The following is a 15,930-nucleotide window of genomic DNA, read 5'->3' on the forward strand; positions in this document are numbered from 1 at the left end:
CTTCTACATTCCTGACCATCCCCTTTTCGATTTTTCCCTCCATCCTTGAACGCACTGATACCTCAGTCCCACCATTCGCCCTTAGTTTCTGATAGTTGGATAAGTTACCCCCTCAGACATAAACACTTCCATCACTGAACACGACATCACACTCGTTCTCCACTCCAAATGCGACACCATCCGTGGTCATGACTGTGTCACCTGCTGCCACCTCAAGGAATCCCCCCATCACTCCTAGCTGCCCTTGCTACCTTCTACAATGACCTCCTCTCCACCAGCTTTTATTAAACCCAACAAACGCTCCTCTGACACCTCTTTCTATCGTCCCATCTGCCTCACCTCCGTGTTCAATAAGGAGTCCATCCTCTCCCGCCATCACCACCTTAATCAGCACCACCTCCTTCCCCTTACCCAATGTGGCTTCCAGCCCTCTTTCTCAGTTGACGACCAGTTCCTTAACCTTACCAATCTTCTTTCCCTCCAACTTAATTCCCATCACTCCATTTTCTTTGTTTCCCTTCACTTTCAGAATGCCTATGACCATGTCTGGCATCCTGGGCTCCTCTTCAAACTCCGGACATATGCTCTCCCCATCAATTTCGCCTGTCTCGTTGCTTCCTTCCTCTCCCATCATCCCTCCTTTGTCACTATCCACAATATCAACTCCTGCACTTTCTATTCCACCTTCGGTGTGCCACAAGGCTCTGTATTTTCCCCTCTATCTCCTGTATACTGTTGATATACCCAAACCTCCCCCACTCATTCACCTCCTCCAATTTGCTGATGACACCGCCTTCCTTGCTCCTTCGCATCAAATCTTCCAAGACCCAGGCTATCATCATAGGTTGTACCACCCAGTCCTTCCAGCTTGACGAATTTTACCTCACCATTTATGGTCGTTGTATCCACCTCACTCCTTCCCTGAAATACCTTGGCGTCACTGTCAACTGTCACCTCACCTGAACTCCCCATCTCTATACAATCCAACAAAAAACCTCAATAGACTCCACCTCCTGAAACTCCTGTCCAGCTGGACATGGGGACTGCATCCTTTCACCATCCTTCACACCTACAAATCCTTGATCCACCCCATCCTTTGTTATGGCAGTGTCGTTTAGGTTTCTGCACCTCCCAGGTTCTATAAAGCCCTCCAAATCCTAGAACACCAAATGCTCTGCCTTATCTTCCATATCCACCTGCCATCCCCCATGTGAATCCTCTATGATCTCATCCCCTTCCCTATCTTCTTCTTTTCTTCAAACACATCCATACCCTGTACACCATCTGCTGACTGTATCCCCCCACCCCCTGGTGTCTGCACTCCTCTTCATCCCCACCCACTGCTGTGCCTTTACTGTTGTGTCCTGCCCTCTCTCCACCTCTACACCCTCCACCTCCTTTCCCAACGCAACTTCCAGCACCTACTCCTCCTGGATGATGAACTTCAGCCTAATCTCTGCCTCTTAAACCAACTCTAATCCCATCTTTCTCCTGCCTGTTGGTGTGCCCCTGCGATCCCCCTTTTCTTCTTTTCCTCCCACCCCCTCCGACCTCCCATATTCCACTGCACCTTCCTCTCCCCTCTTTTTCCCTCTGGTTAGGTCTCCCGTCCCTCAGCAGGTCCCTACCAGTAGTTTTTACTCTTTGTGTGTGCTCTGTCGCTTACAGTGGTTTTATAAGTGTCTCTCGCTCTGTTTCTTTTTAAACTGTGGCCGACTTTTAAATTGTGTGTGTGACTCCAGTGTATTTTTAGTGTCTGACAAATCGCAAACTATGTTATTTTAATCTTATGTCGACTTTTTAACTGTCCCCTGAAGTACGTCCATTTTCTGTGTTTTTATATCCCCCTTTTCTCTACCCTTTTTATTTATAAGTTTCCACTTTTTTTTTTGTAATGCCCCTCAACTGAAGAGTGACGGATTGTGTCGCTGCCAGCCCTCCCCTGACCATATGGGGCAGGGCAATGAAATTATAATGAAGAAAAAAATGTAAACAATGTGATTGACAGATTTGATGTGTATATACTTCAAATTCATCCAAAACAGACGACTATGAGGGGCGACATGCAAAACTTCAAGTCTTTCGGCTATCGGCAGGAAGCCATGCTTCGCTTTTAATGCTGCCACAGAGCCAGGCGTTACCGGGACATGAGTGCTCTCTGTAACTAGTACTGACTTCTCTCCCCATCCCATCATAAAAATTATCGCAATCTCCACATTGTCACTTATATACACCTGATTTACTAAAAAATACTTCTTGGTTTCTGTCCTACATCATGTCTTAATTTCATGTGTAAATTTCCTCTCGATTTAAACGAATCATTGATATTAGCCTTTCTCAAAACTTTCGCAATTTTGTCACAGTGGGGCCTATTACGTGCTAGACTAACAAAACGGCCTTTTGTATCCTCTTTTTTTAGTACCTTGGATATCTTCTCCTGTATAGAATAAAACAATTTACGAATACTTTTAACTTTATATCCATTTGCTACATCTACTTGAACAGTCATCTGCAATTCATAATACCTTACGTCCTGATTTATAGCCAACCTCAAAATTTTGTGTATCATGGAGCGAAAATACAGCCTTTTGTAGCTGCTTGCATGACATGAATCTTTAATGATTATAACATTGGTGCAAGTGGATTTACAAAAACCTCTGAAAATAACGTTATTGTCTTTCTTAGTAATTGAGATATCTAAATAATTCAGTGAACTGTTCACTTCAAAATTAGAAATGTCCTCATCACACCCTTCAAACAATAGTAGTATGTCATCTGCATAACGATCATATGATTTAACTGTTAGTATGGACACTCTGAAGATGATTAAAAAATTGTGCATTCCAAATTATTGACAAAAATCTCTTTCAGGGTTCCAGCAAGTGAATTACCCATACCTAAGCTATTTGATCATGAGTACAATTTGTCATTGATGGTAAAGGCAGTGAAAGACAAGGATAGTCCTAGTACCTCAATGGATTCCACAGCCTCACCATGGGAAAGCACATTATGGGTCAATAAATTCTTTCTAATTACATCAAGGGTATCTTTAACGGCAACATGAGCATACGTTAGCAAAATCCAGTGAGGCTAAATGGGTACCATCTGGTACTTGAGTTTTGAGTTTGTCTGTTAATTCTTAGGAATTTTTACACTATACTTTTTTGGAAAAACATCAGCTTCTTTAAATTTTTTGTTTAAAAATCTGTTAAATTCATAATTAGAGCTGCAACAATAATTACAAACAGGCCTTATAGGGAAAAGATTGCTATGTAACTTGAGATCTAAGATCTGGTGTTTTTGGGTTCATCATAATAACACTTTTCTTTTCGAAATCAGTTTGAAACAAGGAGTTACTGATTTTGAGAAATACCTTTGGTCATTATGAAACTTATTCACAATACTGCGTTTGATCTCAACTACTCCTCTGTCCTTGAAGAAATTTTGAATTTTCGTTATGTAATTTGTGTCAGAAAGAAGAGCCACAGAGTTACCTTCATCTGATTTTGTAATAACAAAATGCTCATCATGGAGCTTTGTATTAAGCTGCTTAAAAATGCGATTATAGTCCATAGAATTCTTCGGTGAGGTCATAAAACCTCTGAGCACCCTATTTGTTTTTGGCTTGTTGACGTTTAGAAAAATTAGCATACTCACAAACTGCTTTAATCTCCGTAACTGTATTTTTTACAAGCTATTTATTCATACGAGGCGTGAGGTTGTGCATGAGGTCCTTATTCAATATCTTTGATTCATATGGAGAAAATCTAAATCCGCAAATTTATGAACATTCGCTCTATGGCAGGCAGCATATTTGCACTAATCACACACTTTGGACACTTTACGTTCCTGTCTATGAAACACCTTATCCTTTTCGTACTCAAAGGCATCAGATAATAATTTACCAATATTAGAGAAGTCTGTCCGAGGAGTCAACTGCTCTAGATAACACAGAAGATCGAACACTTTCTGAATCATAATGGCTTTCATCCTATATTCATCACTAAGCTCATTTTTGAGAAGACATGGGTATTATCATATGGAAATTTGGAACACTTTTACACTTAATTTTTGCATAGTTAAGTGTAACACTGTAAGGTAAACATTGCCTATTAAAACGCCTTTCAGTAAGGCATTTGTCGCCGCCAACCTAAAAAGATACCAACACTTCACCTTATATTTATGTTTATCTAGAGGATCCCATATGGCCCACCTAGACCATACATTTCTAAACTATACACTTCACATCTTACCAGTAAGCCTATAAACGCTTCTTTTCTGCCTACATCTATGTGCTGTGGCAGACGTTGAAACGTATCAAAAATATGCATGTATTTCTTTAGGAAATTTGAAACGTGCGTGGCTGTATATCCCAGGAAAGCTTCAAAAATTCCTAATAAACTCATTAACCTACTTTGAGTGTGACGAACACAGAACGTAAAACTAAACTTGGGAACAAAATTACACAGATTATTCATATAATTTTTGAACTGAGAAAGGAAGATGGTCTATTATCTCACCTACGTTATTAAAACCTGGAGTAGTGGTAAGTACAAAACATTCATCCAAATCTTACAGTTAGAGCTGCAAATAAGATCATCTCACACTTGGCATAAACCGACCAAAAGCAAAAATGCCTAGATCCAGGGAAGAACCAGAACGAATGAGGGAGGCAGCTTTGGCTTTCTCGTAAATGAATCCTAAAAATAATACCTCGTCATCAACCTCAACAGAAGGTTGAATAAAGTCACTCATAGGGAAAAGACGATCACGTAAAAAGATCCAAGAACTGAAGTAGCTCATTGACAGTATTCACACATGATGCATAATAGCACACAGAGACCAATCCAATAATAATCACCACGAATCGCTCTTATTGGAGTATAAGTCATCTACTTACGATGAGAAGTCTGTCCAGAGGGTTCAGATTCCTGGATTACACAGCACTGAGCCAACCAGTAGTATTGTACAGACGAAAGACGTGGAGTACACGAATACGACACTTTCATAATCTCCTTGAACCGAAAAGGCTAGAGGACAGTATTCTACACAGTGCACACATGAATGGATCGATAGAATCGCTGGCTGGATGAAATGTGCACGCAAATAAATATGTGTCCCTGTTCAGAAGACAATATCTAGCGTGAGTAGTTCATTACACAAAGTGATAACCGTTCTCTCCTGTAGGGAATTACCCAGTTCAGTATAGGTGCATAGGAATTTCGGGTGAAAATTTCTGTATTAAATATTTTCATTTTTGCATTTATGAATTGGCACTTGTTTTCATAGAATGTGTCTGGCACACAGGCAGCCAAAAGAATACTTGTTAGATTTATATTATTGAACTTATCTTCATTCTTAAAATCCTGAAACTAATGATTATTTAAATTTTTTTATATTTTATAATTCTACTTGTGGCAAATAAGCATATAAACTATACAAAATGAAGCTTAAAAGTTTTCCTGTTATTAGTAATCCATGATTTTCATGATAAATATTGTGAGTACGTAATTACAGGTGAATTCTGTTTGCTTAAGAATTTCAATTTTCTTTAAATTTTCTTGAAATTTTCGTGTATGATTTTTATTCAGAAACATCAATTTTCACTTGTTTTATGTTGTCACAACCAAATAATTTTCCACGTTCAAGCTTTAGCCAAATTTTTAGAAGCAGACAAATTTATGTTCCACACAATCAACACACTCTCATGCGTATTCTATAGCCATCATTGTGTGATGGAGACATTATAATAAATCAAGATCCTACGTAACTTCCCCAAATTACCAAACTTACAATAACACCTTAACTTCAGCCATGGTTGTAGATATTTTCGGATATATAGTGTCTGATTCATGGTTTTGCAGTCTCACTGACCTCTGGGTAGCTTACAGTTGGTTTAGTATATACTGATATTTTTATAAACTACCAAGGTCAGCAGTGAAAGGTAGTCTTCCTATAAATTTCACAACAAAATATAAAAATACAACCTTGTTTTCAATTTTCTTTTGTAAAATCAATTTAATACCACCTATGACAGATGCCACTTATATTTAATCAATTTACTAACCAATATTATGTTGAACTTATGATGTGGCATAACTCCTAAATTTCTGAAGATCATTTGATTAATTTTGTCACTTTTATTTTCAAATTCTTCTAACTTATTTTGATATATGAAAAACATCGACTAACTTTGATTTGTGTAGAATATTAAGAGAGGGATTTTATGCAGTACCAATATGAATAATTGAATGTTCTGCATGTTTCTAGAAACATGAAACGCTGCCTGTTTACTCGTAATTGTTTTGCTCTTTATTATTTATATTATCATGGCCACATGAAGGAAAGCTCTGATACGTATGGTGATAAATAATTCACTCTTTAATTATGTAGTTAATATTCCGCTCTATATGTTCGTCTTTAGCGTATCTTTTTAAGCCATCTTGTATGTATATTGCCGAGGTAAGAACCCCCTGCAGCTAGCAAGATTCGCTTGGATCTTTTTCTGTACTCGTAAATATTTATGCTGTAATACATCTCAGGCCAAAGACCATGATGTGGCAAAGTGAAATATCTATCATACTCATATTCTTGGTACTTACATTCAGTGTCTACTTGTCATGAATAACTGTAAATCCAAGTGCGGCTAAATGCTGTCTATGTGTGTTTCTAACCTGTAAATGTACATTATCAGAATGGATATGCCATGGATATCACGACGCAGTGCGCTAGAAATACCCAGGACCACAGTGTTTAGTTAAACATGATCCAAACAATATCCCCGTAACGTCTCCATCTGATGATGAGCCTGCAGCGGTGGGAGAACTAGTTAATGGTGGAAAAATGGTTATCAACCAGAAGGTTGTTTTGAACACCACAATGTTTTACTGGGCATGGTCCTGTTGGAAGTGGCACACTGAGGTGAAAAAAGTCATGGGATACCTCCTAATATGGTGTCGGACCTCCTTTCGCCGTGCACAGTGCAGCGAATTGACGTGGCAGGGACTCAGGTAGTCGTCGGAAGTCATCTGCAGAAATATTCAACCATGCTGCCTATACATTCGTCCCTAACTGCATAAGTATTGCCGGCGTAGCACTGACAACTCTGCGCAAAAAAGGCTGCTGTCGGTCGTTAAGTGAAAGCCGACGGCCACTTTGTAGTCACCACTTGGTGATGAGACATGGCTCTACAGCTTTTTTGTTGGGACCAAGTGTCAATCTTCAAAATGGGTCAGAAAAGGTTCTCCAAGACCAAAAAAAAGCTCGCCAGGTAAGGTCAAATTTCAAATCGACACTGAAAGTTTTCTTTGACTTTAGAGGGTTCGTTCATCATGAATTCGTGCCACAGAGACAAACTGATAATCGATGGTACCATCAGGATGTAAAACATCTGCGAGAAAATGTGAGAAGGAAATGGCCTGAAATGAGACAATTCACGGCTATTGCATCACGATAACGCACCTGTTCATTCATCCCTGTTGCTTCATGACTATCGAAAAAAAACATTGTGCTGACTCATCCTCTGTATTCTACAGACCTGTCCCTGCAGACGTTTTATTTCCAAAGTTGAAAACCCCATTGAAAGGACAAGATTTTCAATGACAGACGAGATAAAAAAAAAATTCGCAGACGGCACTTTGCACGATGCATCAAGAGGTGTACCAAGACTGCTTCCAGGAATGGAAACGGCGTTGGGAACAGTGTATCAGTTGTGGAGGAGAGTATTTTAATGGATACCATGCACAATAAAGAAAAGATAAGCGCAAAAAAATTTCTGAACGGACCTTGTGTACATTGGGATAAACTTGATGCTACAGGAATAAACTTGAAGTTACAGGGATAAACTTGAAGCTACATGTTACAATGATTAAAATACTATCCACAAAACTAACACAACACAAAAGATGATCAGAGCCAACTGAAATTCTACAAAGATTCTGGGAAACTGCTACTGTTATATGCTACAATTGCTCAGTATCTACTATTATTTAACTTTAATGTAATTATTACATTTCATGATATTGTGCTTCGAAGCAAAATATAGCAATCAACTGAAAACTTACATTACACTCAGAGAAATTCCCATACAATTTTTGTTCTGGATCTTTTTTTATATGACCACAAGGGTTTTTGATTCTTAATGGATCTTCAAAATACTGGAAAAAGAAAATAATTATTCACTTAGAGCTTGCATGTACTCTTCTCTGTTTATTGCATGGTGCTCTCTTGAGATGGGTGGTGTAAGAGGAAGGTAGGGAGACTTATTATATTTTCAAACATTTCATTTAAAAAGTAATAGGGCAAAATGGTAATTATGAATCTATAAATAAACTTATTATCCATGAAATTATGAACAACACATACAAAAATATGAAATTAAATCTTCATTTACTCTTGAGGCCAGTCAAGTCAGAGAGACATATCCCATCAAACACCAACAAAAAACATTTCCTCGCTACCAAGAAGCAACTACTATACGTTATGTGATCAAAAGTATTCGGACATCTGACTGAAAATTCTTACAAGTTCTTGGTGCCCTCCATCAGTAATGCTGGAAATCATTATGGGGTTCGCCCACCCTTAGCCTTGATGACAGCTTCCACTCTTACACTCATACGTTCAGTCAGGTGCTGGAAGGTTTCTTGGGGAATGACAGCCCATTCTTGATGGAGTGCTGCACTGAGAAGAGGTGTCGATGTCGGTCAGTGGAGCCTGAAACTTTGTGGCGAGGGGTAATACCTGAAATTGTGTATTCTTGGCACACTGTTTACACCGTGGATCTTTGAATATTTAAGTGCCTAACCATTTCTGCCCCCCCATGAACCATGGACCTTACCGTTGGTGGGGAGGCTTGCGTGCCTCAGCGATACAGATAGCCGTACCGTAGGTACAACCACAACGGAGGGGTATCTGTTGAGAGGCCAGACAAACGTGTGGTTCCTGAAGAGGGACAGCAGCCTTTTCAGTAGTTGCAGGGGCAACAGTCTGGATGATTGACTGATCTGGCCTTGTAACATTAACCAAAACGGCCTTGCTGTGCTGGTACTGCGAACGGCTGAAAGCAAGGGGAAACTACGGCCGTAATTTTTCCCGAGGGCATGCAGCTTTACTGTATGATTAAATGATGATGGCGTCTTCTTGGGTAAAATATTCCGGAGGTAAAATAGTCCCCCATTCGGATCTCCGGGCGGGGACTACTCAAGAGGATGTCGTTATCAGGAGAAAGAAAACTGGCGTTCTACGGATCGGAGCGTGGAATGTCAGATCCCTTAATCGGGCAGGTAGGTTAGAAAATTTAAAAAGGGAAATGGATAGGTTAAAGTTAGATATAGTGGGAATTAGTGAAGTTCGATGGCAGGAGGAACAAGACTTCTGGTCAGGTGACTACAGGGTTATAAACACAAAGTCAAATAGGGGTAATGCAGGAGTAGGTTTAATAATGAATAGGAAAATAGGAATGCGGGTAAGCTACTACAAACAGCATAGTGAACGCATTATTGTGGCCAAGATAGATACGAATCCCACACCTACTACAGTAGTACAAGTTTATATGCCAACTAGCTCTGCAGATTACGAAGAAATTGAAGAAATGTATGATGAAATAAAAGAAATTATTCAGATAGTGAAGGGAGACGAAAATTTAATAGTCATGGGTGACTGGAATTCGAGTGTAGGAAAAGGGAGAGAAGGAAACGTAGTAGGTGAATATGGATTGGGGCTAAGAAATGAAAGAGGAAGCCGCCTGGTAGAATTTTGCACAGAGCACAACTTAATCATAGCTAACACTTGGTTTAAGAATCATGATAGAAGGTTGTATACATGGAAGAACCCTGGAGATACTAAAAGGTATCAGATAGATTATATAATGGTAAGACAGAGATTTAGGAACCAGGTTTTAAATTGTAAGACATTTCCAGGGGCAGATGTGGACTCTGACCACAATCTATTGGTTATGACCTGTAGATTAAAACTGAAGAAACTGCAAAAAGGTGGGAATTTAAGGAGATGGGACCTGGATAAACTGAAAGAACCAGAGGTTGTACAGAGTTTCAAGGCGAGCATAAGGGAACAATTGATAGGAATGGGGGAAAGAAATACAGTAGAAGAAGAATGGGTAGCTTTGAGGGATGAAGTAGTGAAGGCAGCAGAGGATCAAGTAGGTAAAAAGACGAGGGCTAGTAGAAATCCTTGGGTAACAGAAGAAATATTGAATTTAATTGATGAAAGGAGAAAATATAAAAATGCAGTAAATGAAGCAGGCAAAAAGGAATACAAACGTCTCAAAAATGAGATCGACAGGAAGTGCAGAATGGCTAAGCAGGGATGGCTAGAGGACAAATGTAAGGATGTAGAGGCTTATCTCACTAGGGGTAAGATAGATACTGCCTACAGGAAAATTAAAGAGACCTTTGGAGATAAGATAACCACTTGTATAACTATCAAGAGTTCAGATGGAAACCCAGTTCTAAGCAAAGAAGGGAAAGCAGAAAGGTGGAAGGAGTATATAGAGGGTCTATACAAGGGCGATGCACTAGAGGACAATATTATGGAAATGGAAGAGGATGTAGATGAAGATGAAATGGGAGATACGATACTGCGTGAAGAGTTTGACAGAGCACTGAAAGACCTGAGTCGAAACAAGGCCCCCGGAGTAGACAACATTCCAGTAGAACTACTGACGGCCTTGGGAGAGCCAGTCCTGACAAAACTCTACCATCTGGTGAGCAAGATGTATGAAACAGGCGAAATACCCTCAGACTTCAAGAAGAATGTAATAATTCCAATCCGAAAGAAAGCAGGTGTTGACAGATGTGAAAATTACCGAACAATCAGTTTAATAAGCCACAACTGCAAAATACTAACACGAATTCTTTACAGACGAATGGAAAAACTAGTAGAAGCCGACCTCGGGGAAGATCAGTTTGGATTCCGTAGAAATACTGGAACACGTGAGGCAATACTGACCTTACGACTTATCTTAGAAGAAAGATTAAGGAAAGGCAAACCTACGTTTCTAGCACTTGTAGACTTAGAGAAAGCTTTTGACAATGTTGACTGGAATACTCTCTTTCAAATTCTAAAGGTGGCAGGGGTAAAAAACAGGGAGCGAAAGGCTATTTACAATTTGTACAGAAACCAGATGGCAGTTATAAGAGGCGAGGGACATGAAAGGGAAGCAGTGGTTGGGAAGGGAGTGAGACAGAGTTGTAGCCTCTCCCCAATGTTATTTAATCTGTATATTGAGCAAGCAGTAAAGGAAACAAAAGAAAAATTTGGAGTAGGTATTAAAGTCCATGGAGAAGAAATAAAAACTTTGAGGTTCGCCGATGACATTGTAATTCTGTCAGAGACAGCAAAGAACTTGGAAGAGCAGTTGAACGGAATGGATGGTGTTTTGAAGAAGATGAACATCAACAAAAGCAAAACGAGGATAATGGAATGTAGTCGAATTAAGTCGGGTGATGTTGAGGGTATTAGATTAGGAAATGAGACACTTAAAGTAGTAAAGGAGTTTTGCTATTTGGGGAGCAAAATAACTGATAATGGTCGAAGTAGAGAGGATATAAAATGTAGACTGGCAATGGCAAGGAAAGCGTTTCTGAAGAAGAGAAATTTGTTAACGTCGAGTACAGATTTAAGTGTCAGGAAGTCATTTCTGAAAGAATTTGTATGGAGTGTAGCCATGTATGGAAGTGAAACATGGACGGTAAATAGTTTGGACAAGAAGAGAATAGAAGCTTTCGAAATGTGGTGCTACAGAAGAATGCTGAAGATTAGATGGGTAGATCACATAACTAATGAGGTGGTATTGAATAGGATTGGGGAGAAGAGAAGTTTGTGGCACAACTTGACCAAAAGAATGGATCGGTTGGTAGGACATGTTCTGAGGCATCAAGGGATCACCAATTTAGTATTGGAGGGCAGCGTGGAGGGTAAAAATCGTAGGGGGAGACCAAGAGATGAATGCACTAAGCAGATTCAGAAGGATGTAGGTTGCAGTAGGTACTGGGAGATGAAGAAGCTTGCACAGGATAGAGTAGCATGGAGAGCCGCATCAAACCAGTCTCAGGACTGAAGACCACAACAACGGTGTGGCCAGACATAATATTGCACGGGCGGATTGACCTCAAAATCTATGAACACGGCACATTTGCCAGTCAACATCGTTTGGACACTGTACTTATCTGTGTGTATCTTTTCAGGGGGCATTCGATCCTGTCTTCAGTTTTGTGGATGACAATGCGCGCCCGCACCAAACAGCGCAGCTCGAGGAGTTCTTAGAGCTGGAGGATATTTGGCGAATGGACTGGCTCGCCCGTTCCCCCGTCTTAAATCCCACCGATCACGTGTGGGACGCGATGGGGGATGTTTTGCATACACTAATGACCATCCAGTAACTGTCAGCTGCAGCGGAGGAGGAATGGAACGGACAGTCGCAGTACTCCTTACCAAATTTGTGGCCAGCATGCGATCACGCTGCTGAACAAGCACTCCCACCCGTGGTAGTCATACACACTGTTCAGAACCTTGTCCAGCTTTTGTAATGTCCAGGGGAACATCATGAATCGCACTGACTTCAGTTTAATTACAGTGTTTGAATAAAGGTGTCATTTCTGTCCGTCTCTTTTTCTATTTCTTTCAGTTACCCTCTGTAGTACACTGCAGCAGTTCTTCCTATGTATCATCCAAGTCTCGCCGAGCTATATTACTTGGCGATGACACACCATACGAAAGATACTTTCGCTTTTAAGTTTTGCACATCAGTGTAGTTTTACTGAATATTGCAGATTTTGTAAATTAATAGTACTGAGTCAAAGTTTATTTGTCTTATTGGTAGAATGATGTGAAAGCCAAAGCCATGCTGCCAGTAGTTACCTATCATGAGAAACCTCACACAGAACCGAAGTAACTTGGAAATCGTGCGTGTAATTGCTGCGAACAGGATTAAGAATAATCTGTTGTTCTTGCGCAGATAGTGAAAGTATTTTGAGCGCTCAACATACAACTGTTTCGGCCAGAAGCTCGTCAGTGTACTCAATTTTTAATTCCTGTATTAAAGCAGAGAGACTACAAAATTATATATTCTACGTAGTAATCGCCAAGGATTATGGTATAAGAAAAACGTGACATTATGCAATAATGCTATCATTTAGGTCCATAGCCGGCCTAGCGGCCAAGCGGTTCTAGGCGCCGGCCGCGGTGGCCGTGCGGTTCTAGGCGCTCCAGTCCGGAGTCGCGCTGCTGCTACGGTCGCAGGTTCGAATCCTGCCTCGTGCATGGATGTGTGTGATGTCCTGAGGTTAGTTAGGTTTAAGTAGTTCTAAGTTCTAGGGGACTGATGACCACAGCAGTTCAGCCCATAGTGCTCAGAGCCATTTGAACCATTTTTTTGGTTCTAGGCGCTTCAGTCTGGATCCGCACGACCGCTACGATAGCAGGTTCGAATCCTGCCTCGGGCATCGATGTGTGTGATGTCCTTAGGTTAGTTAGGTTTCAGCAGTTCTAAGTTGTAGGGGACTGATGACCTCTGATGTTAAATCCCATAGTGCTCAGAGCCATTTGAACCATGTTTTAGGTCCATAGATGACTTGCAAGGTGACTTTCAATAAGCATTTACACTGAATGAGTCGTGCGATAACATTATGCAGACAGGAGTGTAAACAATGTCTCGTGAATCATAAGTTACGGCTGGTGAAAATTTGCTGCAGAGTGGGAGTATAATCCGGAGTATAAGGTACTGAGAGAAACGACCTAAACATTTTTTGATTTGATATTTTCCTTAGATTTAATTAATTAATTATAATTTCTAGGTCTCCATCCTCCCTGTGCTGCATTTCATTGTCTTCCCAACAGTTGCCTTCTTGGCCTTGATTATCCACCATTGATTTTTGTATAGCAAAGGCAATACACTTCACAAACGAATTGGGGGAACATGACTTTGGGTACGACCACTGAGCAATAATTGAGGATTGGTTATGTTATTGTATTATACTTTTATCTTGGTGGCAAGGTTAAAATACAGAGAGCGAAAGGCTATTTACAATTTGTACAGAAACCAGATGGCAGTTATAAGAGTCGAGGGGCATGAAAGGGAAGCACTGGTTGGGAAGGGAGTGAGACAGGGTTGTAGCCTCTCCCCGATGTTATTCAATCTGTGTATTGAGCAAGCAGTGAAGTAAAGCAAAAGAAAGATTCGGGGTAGGATTTAAAATCGATGGAGAAGAAATAAGAACTTTGAGGTTCGCAGATGACATTGTAATTCTGTCAGAGGCAGCAAAGGACCTGAAAGAGCAGCTGAACGGAATGGACCGTGTCTTGAAAGGAGGATAGAAGATGAACATCAACAAAAGCAAAACGAGGATAATGGAATGTAGTCGAATTAAATTAGGTGATGCTGAGGGTATTAGATTAGGAAATGGAACGCTTAAAGTAGTAAATGCGTTTTGCTATTTGGGGAGCAAAATAACTGTGGTTGGTCGAAGTAGAGAGCATATTAAATGTAGACTGGCAATGGCAAGGAAAGCGTTTCTGAGGAAGAGAAATTTGTTAACATCGAGTATAGATTTAAGTGTCAGGAAGTATTTTCTGAAAGTATTTGTATGGAGTGTAGCCATGTATGGAAGTGAAACGTGGACGATAAACAGTTTAGACAAGAAGAGAATAGAAGCTTTCGAAATGTGGGGCTACAGAAGAATGCTGAAGATTAGATGGGTATATCATATAACTAATGAGGAGGTATTGAGTAGAATTGGGGAGCAGAGAAATATGTGGCACCACTTGACTAGAAGATGGGATCGCTTGGTAGGACATGTTCTGAGGCATCAAGGGATCACCAGTTTAGTATTGGAGGGCAGCGTGGAGGGTAAAAATCGTAGAGGGAGACCAAGAGATGAATACACTAAAGAGATTCAGAAGGATGTAGGCTGCAGTAGGTACTGGGAGATGAAGAAGCTTGCACAGGGTAGAGTAGCATGGAGACCTGCATCCAACCAGTCCCTGGACTGAAGACCACAACAACAACAGCAACTTTTAACTTTCATAGCTTATGTACACAACAAAGCATCATTAAATCCCAGTCAGTTTTCGTAACAAGAGGTGAAATGCCCGGCAGGGGTCGAAAACGAAGTAGAAACACTCACCAGCCCGCTATTCTGGATGCTCTTCGTTGGACTTTCAGTTCTTCAATAACATACACGCCGCACGTGAGCGTTCATCTCCACCTGACATCTACGTGGCGTGCTTCGTAGAAGCCATTCTTCAGTGAGAGAGTCCTTGAGTGTCCTTGGAGAACATGTAGTGGAACAGGACTACCACGATCACGTCTGTCAAGGACATCCCACACATACTCGGTGGGGTTTAGATCAGGACTCACTGGTGGCCATTCCCTTACTTCAGTTTCCAGTCTTCGCAAAAAAACTGCTGGTGACACCCGCCACATGGTCCCTGGCATTATCATGCATGCAAAAGAATTCAGGGCTGCCACCGTATGCAGTAGCTAAGCTACCACATTTCCCAACAAAATCTGTTCGATGTACTGCTTAGCGATAAGGTGACCGTGGACAAAGACAAGATCCGTATCTCTGTCAACAATGATGCCTCTCCACACAACCACAGGACCGTGACCAAATGTGTTAATACCCTGGACAACATTCGGCACGTACCGCTCACAACAACGTCTCCATATACGAACATGGCCATTGCCTTGCGTCACAGGAAATATGGACTCATCCGTGAATAACGCATGCTGTCAGTGACGAAGTTGCCATCAAATATGGGGACCACAGAACTGAAGGCGAGCCGCAAGACGTTATCGTGTCAAGCGGGGTACTCTAACAGGCCGTCTACGTCGTAAGGTCGTTTCACTTAACCGGTTCATTGCTGTCTCGTCAGACACAACGGCTCCAGTGTTACAAAATTGTTAAGGCTTTC

Source organism: Schistocerca cancellata, chromosome 5, assembly GCF_023864275.1.
Source record: "Schistocerca cancellata isolate TAMUIC-IGC-003103 chromosome 5, iqSchCanc2.1, whole genome shotgun sequence".
Classification (NCBI taxonomy): domain Eukaryota; kingdom Metazoa; phylum Arthropoda; class Insecta; order Orthoptera; family Acrididae; genus Schistocerca; species Schistocerca cancellata.